Genomic DNA, 12,060 nt, shown 5'->3' on the forward strand with positions numbered 1-12,060 from the left:
TGGAGGACAGAATGGAGAAGAGCCCATTCTTATATAATTACCTATGATTTGAAAATCCAAAATTTCCAGGGGATTAAGATCTTAAAAAAATTGCATTAATAAGTGGGAAATAGCCAGAAAAATTAGGATGAACACTTGGTAGAATTTGTTTTATCTCTCAAAATAATTGTACAATACAAAAAGTAAAGAAATTGAGTCATAAGAAAATTGAGTCATAAGAAAGAGAAAGAGAAATACTTTTTAATTTAACTTAGATTCTTTCATAAATACTGAGTAAGTGCAACTTCAGATTTTCCTCCATTGTTTTTATAGAGTAAGCATTGTATTACTTTTATTTTTTACTTGATAGCTGTAAGAGGCAAGTGCAGTATTTATAATTTTATGAGCAGTTGCCTCAGGCATTAGTGATTGAAATTGTGAAAGAGCAAAATAAAACTTTCCAGGTGTATGTAAATGAAAGCCATATGTGAAGATAAAGTTCTGATTAAAATACAGATTAAAGGATGACATTGATTTTTCAAATGTACAGTTAAGGTCAAAATTTTTTTAAGTGAGTACAAAGATCTTTGATTTCACTAAGTTTGTGCATCTCTTGAACGTTCCCCTGTTATTTAAGATAAGTAGAAGGTATGGGGATGTTTTACCAACTAATTTCCAATTTTGTAAAAGCTGTTCTAAGCTCTCCTTTAAAAAGATTTTGTTCTAGTGTCCCTCTTAAAAGGTTTCTGTATTTTTCTCCACTTGACTTTTTTCTCTCTCAAACTGAAAAAAACCCGAATAAACCATTTTAAGTTTGCATATTAAAAAACAGAAAAGTTTGTACAAGTCACAAGTATACAGTTACTGAAATTTTCACAAATAAGTTACACCATATAACCTACACCCCACAGACCCCTTAATATTCCCTTCTATATGCTTAAAAACTTTTGTATATGTATAAAAGCAAAATTTGGGGGCCCATGAACCTCTAGTTAGGTCATTTCACATTTTAGAATTTTTACCCTCCTTTGGGAATTGACATTTCAAATGTGATTATACATCATACCCCAATGAGTTTGTCTGCTTATTCTCTAAATACTTGAAATTACTTTGATTTTTCCCAGAGCTAGTTGTATCTACTAATGCTTGGAATTCTTTTATCATCTTGGAAACCTCTATCTTGAAACCTCTATCTCTAATATGTGCCTATATGAGTTTGTTTGCCCAGATTTCAACTATTATATTTGGATTACCTAAATAGTAACCAAGATTAAACATTGCTTTCTTAGAAGTAGATAGATCAATATGTAAGTAATATCTGGGATCTTCTCTTCCTTCTTATTAACTTCTAGCTCTCTATTGGTTTTGTGAATAGTTACCTGTTGTATCACATGGAGGGGGAGGTCATTATGTTATTTTTCATAGTAAAACCAAATAAAAAGAAGAATTGATTTTAGGTTTTCTTTTGCCATTAGTGGTTGGACAATCATCCCTCCATAGTACTGTATGTTTATGTATTACTACAATATAATATATAAAACTAAAGTTTAAATTTGTATTTAAAAAGATTAAAAAAGAATTGCTTGTGTTTTTCATATGTGTGTGTGTGTGTGTGTGTGTGTGTGTTTTCTTACAGATAGGGAGAGCACACACATTCACGCAAAGGGAACGGGACTAAGGTCCCCTGATGGGGGGGGCTCAATTTCCACCGTGAGATAATGACTTGAGCAGAGATCAAGAGTTAGATGCTTATCTGACTGAGCCACCCAGGCACCGTGCTTGTATTTTTCTGTTACATGTTCTTGGAATACCTTCCTTATATAAGAAAGGTAATTTTTGGTCTCCTTACTTAAAGAAGTTGGCCAACTGGCCCTATCCATTTTTCTTAGAACTCTGTTCTTTTCCTTGTATAACCTACTACAATATGTAAGAAAAGATTTGGAATTGTTACTTAATGTCAGTTTTCCTTAAAGTTTGACTTAAGCTCATAGTTTTAGACCAGACTATATCTATTTTGTTTGTGAGTTTATCTGTAGTGCTGACCCTATGCTTGTCATATGGTACAGGTTTAATAAATATTTGTTGTATAAACAGATGACTTAAATACTATGATTGTATTCTTTACAAAAAGGATACTGTAGCGATTGGGCCTTCTCTTGGCATAACAGGAGCCATCTGCCTCCTATTTAGAGCTCAGCCACAACCCTAGGTCCCTCCCTAACCCTTCAAATCTGAGCTTTAAGTCCCTCTTCCTTCCTTCCCTCTGGCTCTGACCTTGGGCCCCATTCAGAGAACCTGGCTTGGGTCTTTCCTTTCTGTTGGAGCCTCCCATCTGGTTTGTGGAGATGGAATGTTACAGATGTGCTGAATGCCCAGGGCCAAGTTTGTGAGCAGCTATACCCATATTCTTTGTAAACCAAAAGGCAAGAAGGTTGAAATGTGCAGCCTTAAGTCTGTTTCCTGTCATAATAAATTTTTAAAACCTTAATAACTCTAGGTTTGAATATTTGTGCTACTTTTCATGGGCTTGATTCAGAGAACAGCATCTACTCTTGAGCCCTGGCTAAGAGGCTGGGGTGCTACATTCCGCTGATAGACTTTCCTAGTACTCACTGTCAGCCTCTCTGCCTGAAGTTTGACCACTGCTATCACTGGATTTCCCATGACTGTTCAGTCTGTCTTAGGGGATGGCCAATAAATTCAGATTCCTGAATGTGAGTTGCTTACAAACTGTGGTTGCCGTATTCCGTTGGCTGCTATACCTTGGCTGCCAAATTTTATCATTCTGTTTGTATTCACAGTTTGGCCTCTCTTTCCCCCAGACAATATCACCTTCAAATTATGGTTTGTTTGTGTCTACCTTTTGGGCAGCAGGGCTGTGCAGAGTGATGTTCAGAGGTGACATTTGTGTTATTCATGTATTATATACTTCATCCTGTACCCCATTCATGATCTATCATAATAAGAAAGCAATTCAGGGGGGCGCCTGGGTGGCTCAGTGGGTTAAAGCCTCTGCCTTCGGCTCGGGTCATGATCCCAGGGTCCTGGGATCGAGCCCTGCATTGGGCTCTCTGCTCAGCGGGGAGCCTGCTTCCTCCTCTCTCTGCCTCTCTGCCTACTTGTGATCTCTGTCTGTCAAATAAATAAATAAAATATTAAAAAAAAAATAAGAAAGCAATTCAAAGTTACTAATACTCAGCTGGAATTGATGGATATCATTATAAAAAATCATTCTTTTCAGTGGTACTCACCTTTTGACATGGTTCAGCCTTCTACCATTAACATGGAACCCTGATCCTGGAAATACAGCCTTCTCTTTTTTTTTATTTAAAAATTATTTATTTATTTTTATTTTAAAAATTTTTATTAACATATAATCTATTATTTGCCCTAGGGGTACAGGTCAGTGAATCATCAGGCTTACACATTTCATAGCACTCACCATAGCACATACCCTCCCCAATGTCTATAACCCAGCCACCCTCTCCCTCTCCCCAACCCCCTAGCAACCCTCAGTTTGTTTCATGAGATTAAGAGTCTCTTATGGTTTGTCTCCCTCCCGATCCCATCTTGTTTAATTTTTCCCTCCCTACCTCCCACAACCCCTGCCCTGCCTCTCAAATTCCTCATATCAGAGAGATCATATGATAATTGTCTTTCTCCAAGACTTATTTCACTCAGCATAATACCCTCTAGTTCCATAGACCTCGTTGCAAATGTCAAGATTTCATTTCTTTTCATGGCTGCATAGAATTCCATTATATATATATATATATATATGTGTGTGTGTGTGTGTGTATGTGTATATATACATATATATATGTATATATATACCGCATCTTCTTTATCCAGTCATCTTTTGATGGACATCTAGGTTCTTTCCATAGTTTGGCTATTGTGGACATTGCTGCTATAAACATTTGGGTGCACGTGCCCCTTCAGATCACTACATTTGTATCTTTGGGGTAAATACCCAGTAATGTGATTGCTGGGTCATAGGGTAGCTCTATTTTCAACTTTTTGAGAAACCTCCATACTGTTTTCCAGAGTGACTGCACCAGAATGCTTTCCCACCAACAGTGTAGGAAGGCTCCCCTTTCTTTTCATCTTTACCAAAATCTGTTGTTTCCTGCCTTGTTAATTTTAGCCATTCTGACTGGTGTGAGGTGGTATCTTATTGCGGTTTTGATTTGTTGGAAATACAGCCTTCTGCTTGTAAGTAGGGGTTGTTTTTCTGGGCAGGTGACTTTCTTGTTATTTCTTTTTTTTTTTCTTTAAGATTTTATTTATTTATTTGAGAGAGAGTGGTAGAGAGAGAGCATAAGAGGGGAGAAGGTTAGAGGGAGAAGTAGACTCCCTGTGGAGCAGGGAGCTCGACTTAGGATTCGATCCCGGGACTCCAGGATCATGACCTGAGCCGAAGGCAGTTGCTTAACCAACCGAGCCACCCAGGCTCCCTCTTGTTATTTCTGAAGTGCTCTTTGAGGTATTCGCTTCCACGGCCCAGGTTAAGGTATTCTGTTTTAATGGCATATGACTTATTTTCTTTTCATTTGAGATACTCTAAAGGACCTGTGGTTCTAGGTCCCATTAAGAAAGGAGTTGTATTTGGGTACCTGGGTGGCTTAGTCAGTTAAGTGGCTGCCCTCTGCATAGGTAATGATCCCAGAATATAGGGATCGAGGCCCACATTAGGCTCCCTCCTCAGCCAGGAGTTTGCTTCTCCCTCTGACTCCCCTCTCTTGTGCTCTATCTCTCTCACTCTCTCTTTCAAATAAATGAAGACAATCTTTTTTAAAAAAAGGTTTCTGCACAGTGAAGAAAACAATAAAAAAAATTACAGAATGGGAGAAAGTATTTGCAAATGACATATCTGATAAAGGATTAGTATCCAAAAATAAATGAATAAATAAATAAATAAGAAAGAAAAAAAGAAACGAGGTGTATTGGCCTGGTATTACCTATTAGCATATAAAAGTAAATCCTCCAGAAGCTGGCAGTAAAGGTTAAGCATGTGGGAACTAGCAGAATTAATATGCAAAGCACAGAGTCAGGTTTTACAGCCTCAGGCAGCACATCTTACCACATTCAACTAATTACAGAGTAGTTATTTAAAGGAAAAACTGGATGTAAATTACTTCATTTAATAATTAAGTTATTAAAATTAAAATGTGAAGAATTTGCTTTAAATAAAATAATTGGTATATTTCTTTTTTTCTTCCATAGTGTGATCATGGAACATGCCCCCTCTGTTTTTTTAACAGCTGTGCCAGGTTTTACAGAAGGCAGATTTATCAGCTTTTGTGAAAAAACAGGCAGTCACTTGCTGCTGAGATCAGAGAGAGGGAGGCTTATGAGAGCTGATAAAATAATCAACCCCAGGACAAAAATAGATGTACACTATGTAGAGTAAAAACAAAATATTTTGTTATGGGGGACTATAATAATATTACTAACATACTGTATAAAGTTCTTCAAAGGAAATACGGTAGATCCTGTTGGTTATTATTCTCAATACCCTTTCCCACCCCTTTCTCCCTTGGGCACTTTAACTATAAAAGTTGCAGAAGTTAAATACAATTTATTTAGCTTCTCTTGAAGCTAAGCATGTGACGTATTTCTAGTTAATGAAACCTGGGAGTGGGGAGGTGGGAGTTGATCATAGAATGTTTAGTTCATTCTGCTTGTTAGGTCCCCTCAGTTTCTTCTCTAAGTAAATAACCATGGAGTAAAGCTATGGAAGATGCAATAAAGCTTTTTTTTTGATTTTTTTTTTTACAAACATATATTTTTATCCCCACGGGTACAGGTCTGTGAATCGCCAGGTTTACACACTTCACAGCACTCACCAAAGCACATACCCTCCCCAGATGCAATAAAGCTTTTAAATGGCACCAAAAATCATGGGTTTCTCTGACTCTTCTTAGAGACTTTTAGTGATTTTCCGACCCTGGAAAAAAAAACAAAAAACTTCATCTGTGCCTAGCAGCTGTTACCATACTTTCACATATCTTATACCATTTCACATTCTAAGGAGTTTTGAATTTTTTTTTTCTCCTAGGTGACCCTTCTTTTCAAAACTTTTGATATGGGGTTTAAATATTACTATTTAAAGGTATGGATTGGTTGAATGAGTGAGGCAGGGAGGATATATGTTGTGCTATTGAGAGGTAAGATGGCTCCAGGAATATTCAGCATTGGCCATAGCAGCACCACCAGAAAATATATTTTAATTAATTATTAATTAGTTTATTTATAGCAGATGATGTATTTTAAAGGAAGGCTTTGTCTTTTTTTTTTTTTTTAAGATTTTATTTATTTATTTGACAGACAGAGATCACAAGCAGAGAGAGAGAGAGAGAGAGGGAGGGGGAAGCAGGCTCACTGCTGAGCTGCTGAGCAGAGAGCCTGATGCGGGACTCGATCCCAGGACCCTGAGATCATGACCCGAGCTGTAGGCAGAGGCTTTAACCCACTGAGCCACCCAGGCGCCCCATCAGATGATGTATTTTTTTTTTTTAAAGATTTTATTTATTTATTTGTCAGGCATAGAGGGAGAGCGAGCGAGTGAGCACAGGCAGACAGAGGCAGAGGCAGAAGCAGGCTCCCTGCCGAGCAAGGAGCCCGATGCGGGACTCGATCCCAGGACGCTGGGATCATGACCTGAGCCGAAGGCAACCGCTTAACCAACTGAGCCACCCAGGCATCCCCAGATGATGTATTTTAAAAGAAGTTTTTAAATTGAAACCTGGCTTCATTATCCTTAAAAATGAAACTAAGAATGAAGGAAGCATTAAGATTTATGTACTATATTTAAATTTCTTCTTCCACATTTTTTATGTGAATATGATGCCCAAGTGAGATGTCACCATTTGACATGGTTTGGACATTTTGCTGTCTTGCTTTTTTCGTTCTTCTGTAAGAAGAACATTATAATTAAACTATCAACCAATTCTTCCTTTTACACTGTTTATCTTTATCTGTAACTTAGCTATATGCACTGTCATTCAAAAAATATTTTCAATTAAATATATATAATGCAATTACACAAAATAAATAGAAAACTTCTTTACATATCCACACAGAGGGGATTGAGATGATTATAAATATTGTTTGAGTAATTCCCAACTGGTAGTTTTTAAAAGAGATCTCTAAAGGAAAATAAAAACAAAAACAAAAAAACACTAACAACTTTAGTAATTGCTTAAATTAAGTCAGAAATAGGTAAGATCTTTTTTATTAAATTGAAAAAACTGGCTGAAAAATATACATAGTCTCATTTTTAAGGGAGGGCATGAAATTTATTTTTAAAAATTACTCTTAAATTTTGAATTGGTAGAAATGTTTTTAAATAAATATACAATTTTAAAGTACAGTAGCAGTTGCAATTAAAGTTCCTTGGATGGATACAAATACATGATGTGCATATGTTCTATAATTTTTTTTTTTTGGAAATATTTAGGAACTCCTTGAACATAAAGCTAATTAAGTCATACAACCTACATATTTACATATTATAGAATTCATTTATGATGCAGCTGATAAAGACTCAATTATTTTTCTTTATCAACATATAAGAGATTCCATTGCAGATATGAAGAAATTTGGTATTTTAGTGACTGAAATTCTAAAAGCTTGACCAGAAATGAAAGATTTTATCTAGATTAAAAAGGAAGAGAATTGGGTGCCTGGGTGGCTTCGTCGGTTAAGTGTCTATCTTCGGATCATATCATGATCCTGGAGTCCCAGGAGTAAGTCCTGCATTGGGCTCCCAGCTTTGCAGGAAGTCTCCTTCTCCCCTCTCATGCTCTCTCTTACTTGCTCTGTCTCTTAAATAAATAAATAAAATCTTTAAAAAAAAGGTAAGAGAACTGATATTTCCTCATTTTGGGCCCTCACAGGGCTATGCCCTTCTTTGTCTTATTGAGTTAAACCTTATTCTAGTATTATTTCTATTTGACTAGAATGATTTAACTTTATTTATCAAATGTGGTATTTATGCATTTACAAAGGTAAATATTAAATTTTATTGAAAGCTGCTGGAATTTCCTCTTCTATTAGTCTGTTCAGAGAAGTGGCTATGATGTTTGCATTTTGTATAGATGCCCAGGAATCAGCCTTAACATTAGTACTTTTATCTCTTGGGACATATTCCAGAGTTTTCTAAACAGTCTGTACATCCATACAAAGATTATTGTGGTTTTTAATATTGCTCCCAGCAATTCCCTTGACTGAATTGTTAATCCAGTTTCTCCCACATTGGTGATACCATTGTAAACTGTGAAGGCCATGAAGGCTAAGTTTTAGGTTAAACCCTAAGAAAGCTTCAGAAGAAAGTCTTCTCCTACAAGTACTATACTCAGACTTTGAGAAAACAGTTGTTCTTTAGCCTTTGCTATACTACTAGCAGATGTTCACACTGTTAAATTTTGAAAAATGGCAATAGTTGAATTAACTTTATGAATCTGTGAGGTCAGAATCTATGGACTCTGAATTCATTCAATGAGGCTCCAAGAGACTCAGTTTATTTGTTAAGACTGCTTAGTAAGAGGTGACATGGCTAAATAATTGGTGAAATTTGAATATGAACTCTGATTAGTTGACAGCCTCAGTGTAAAATTTCCTAAAATTGTTTATCATACTGGGTCTGTGAAAGAGAATTCTTTTTCTGAAGAGATATGCATTGAGGTATTAAAGGGTTATGGTATTAAAGGTATTAAAGGGTACAGTGTCTATGATTCACTTTCAAATGGTTCTGGAAAATTTTTTCATATACATACACATACATATAAATAGAGAGTGAGAAAGATGAGGCAAATATGGCAGAAAATTAACAATTGATGAATCAGGATGAAGGATACACAAGTACTTTGTGTAATTCTTGCAACATTTCTGTAGAACTTCTTTAGAACTAAAAGATAAAATGTGTTCTCAAATTAAAATTTCAGCAAAAATTAATGTATGTTTATGATCACCAGAGAGGCATACTCCTTTCTAATCAGTGTATTATATTTCTGTATTTTAAAATAATGAGAAAGCATATATATGACTTTTTAGGACATCTGAAAGCAAGAAGTGAGACTTCCATTATGGCTTTGGGGACTGCTGATAGTTGGTGCAGGAAATGAATTCCATGAGTACTTCCTTCCTGTCAGGACTGAGAACAAGCAGCCCTAGAGAGCTGCCTCTTCAACTCGACATTGTGGAGAAGGTAAAGATTTTATTTTTTTCTAGGTTCTTCCTTCTAGTTAAGAAATCAATTATGTCAAAGTGCTAATCAAATTCCTTCATATACAATTATAATTTTAGGGTATAAATAAGTGGAATGCCTTAAACATGGAATACTCAAAAATCTTGATTTTTTTTTCTAACAAAATATGAAAGCTTTGCATTTAAATTAGGGTTTTGTACATAATAATATGGAACACTTTTAGTCACTTATACAATAATTTGACTTCAAAGATTGGATTAACTGTGATTAACTATCTCAGTTTTTCCTAACCTTTATTTCATGTAGTTCATACTTTTCAATAATGATAATTTCTTACATGCTTATATGAATCATATTTAATATTTATGCTTTTGCAAGACTTTCAAAAATTAGGAAAGAAAATTCCCATCAGACTGTATGTTGGCAAATAGGACCTTTGTGTTATTAGCTCCTATGAATTAAGCCAGGTAAAGTGAGGATTAGTAATCAGCATTAGACAAATGGGGAAAAATGAGGTGCAGAGGACTGAAATAACTTTTTCAAAGTAAAATAATCTCTACCTGAGTTTATGATGTAATTTATGGCATCAAGCAGTAGAATTCTTTATAAGACTTACGAATTCTCTTAATTATAATGAGTTTGTAGTTAGACATATAGTCATCTTTGGTCATTCTTTCTATTTGTTTATACTAAGTTGCAATTCAAAGGACATAGTATTTTTTGCAATTGAAACCTATAGAATCCATGCTGCTTTGTAATTGCCAATGGCAAAATATTCTGAAGTCAAATTGTGGAGTTTTAATAATATTGTGATATTTTGATAATGATATCTTGTGTGTATGTTTTTAGCAATATAGTTTGAGTCTTCTCATTTAGAAAAGCTTTAAAGATCATCACTTTGAATATCAACTTATTTCTAAAATCAAAGTATAATACTCACCTAATACTGGTACTGTCGTCTCATGTTGCAAGAAATGTTGGAAGTCCTACATGGCGTGCTAAGAAAGATCTGATTCTTCATATCTCTCTGGATGCAGGTCCTTAAGGTTCAATCTTGCCATATCTTTTTGAATATTTCCTTACTCTTGGTTACCCAAATATTCTTCTGAGTGTTGAAATCTACGGTTTCTATTCTGTACCCTCCTGTATCCTTTGAGTTGCCATATTCTATTGTATGGAACACTATTTCTCCTCAGTCTCCTTATTTCCTCCTCCTTCTTTTAAAATTGGGTTTAGAATGGCTTCCATCTTCACCTCCATAAGCAAAGTCCCAACTCATTGTGGGGATATTTTCTATTATTTCTCCATAATGGGAGGTAACACAGAATTAGAAATTTCATAATTAGGTATATAATGAAAAACATTTAGAAAGAGAAGGTTCTATGATGACTCAGGCCAATCTCAATGAAGCCATCAGTATTTTCAGCTTTAATCTTCCTCTTCAGTCTTTTCCTGGCTAAAAATCTTTCTAACATCCCCATATTTATTTTCTTATTCAATACTGTAGTCAAAGTGAATACCTAACTGGCAACCTATGCAGTACACCTTTAGTCTCTTAATGTCAGTTTTGCAACACTTCTGAAAGGCAGCTTGAGAGGGAGGAAAAAGAAGAAGGAGAGAACAAAAGCTTGAGGAGGCAGTAGGGGCTGAATCACAAAGACCCTCACATGCTGTGTTCTAAGGAGTTTAAAAAAAGGTGTAAATGCTAAAAGGAGAAAAGTTCATAATGTCTAATGGAATTATAGAGAAGGTCAATATTTTGGATTGATCAAATGACACAACAGTTGAATTAAACATAAATATCAGATGATGCTTTTTAGCCACTTTGAACTGTATACAGATCACTTGGGAATCTTATTAAAAATGCAGAGTCTAAGTCCTGGGTTGAGTGTGGAGCCTGAAATTCTGTATTTCTAACCAGCTCTAAAGTGATGCTGGTTGCTGCTAGTCCGTGGGCATACTTTGAGTAGCATGGTTTTAGAATACGCTAATCTATTTGCATTGAAATATACATTTTACATGAAGACCTTTTATGAAAAATTTTTAAATAACTTCAAGTATACCTGATCTTAGTATGTAGATTAAAAAGAATGAAAGAAAGATGTGCAATGGAGAATCAACCAATTAAGCATGAATTTTAAAGGATTCAAGTAAGATGACAAGAATCCAAAAGAAAGTAATTAGTTTTGAAGTACTAGAGAATATGGCTTTACATTTCCATCAGGGTAAACAGAAATAGCACACATCGTATTCATACATAGTTTTAACTTCTAGAGAAGAGGATCTGAATCATTTATTTGCTCATGTTGTTCTGCCAAGGTTCATAAAGTTTCTTCAGCAGGTAAATCTATGTGCCCTTGTCATAATCATAGCCTTCTTCTAACCCAAGTATTTTTTCTCTAGAAACTTGAAGGTTGGGCCCTGAAGAACATTTACAACTAGTCTTTTTAGGTTTCTAACATTGATATTTTTCAGTTCTATGTTTCTTTCAAATTTGATCTGTTAATTCTGAATGGTGATAATACATATTTACATATATATTTATATATGTTCACATATATTTAATCATTTATATTTGTATAATGCTTTAAAATTCTTTCCACATACTCTCATTTGATGCCCATGATGTTTCTGTGAGTTTGGCTATTTTGTCCCATTTTATTAAGAAGGAAACAAAGGCTAGAAGATGTCAGGAGACTTGTCCAGGATCAGGTAGTTACTAAGTGGCAAAGTCAGGATTCAGATTTAGGTATTTGGTTTAAAAATCTTATTTTCTTTCTACCAGGACTTATTTCTTTTTGTCATATAGAACATATAGAGAAATGAAGTTCTTGTCAGGTTAAGAGAATAATTTCTAAGATAGCTTAAAC

The 12,060-nt window shown here is 35.1% G+C and overlaps 1 protein-coding gene across 1 annotated transcript in view; it reads left to right on the plus strand.

The window, feature by feature from the left end:
- The window catches only part of LOC309844989 (uncharacterized protein), a gene marked incomplete at its 5' end in the record, with an annotated part of 52,571 nt that overhangs the window by 22,697 nt on the left and 17,814 nt on the right, over window positions 1-12,060 (plus strand). Inside the window, one exon of the mRNA XM_082692419.1 lies at window positions 9,037-9,190. The remainder of the gene's footprint in view (window positions 1-9,036; window positions 9,191-12,060) is intronic.

This window comes from Mustela nivalis (assembly GCF_964662115.1).
Source record: "Mustela nivalis genome assembly, chromosome: 12".
Taxonomy (NCBI): Eukaryota; Metazoa; Chordata; class Mammalia; order Carnivora; family Mustelidae; genus Mustela; species Mustela nivalis.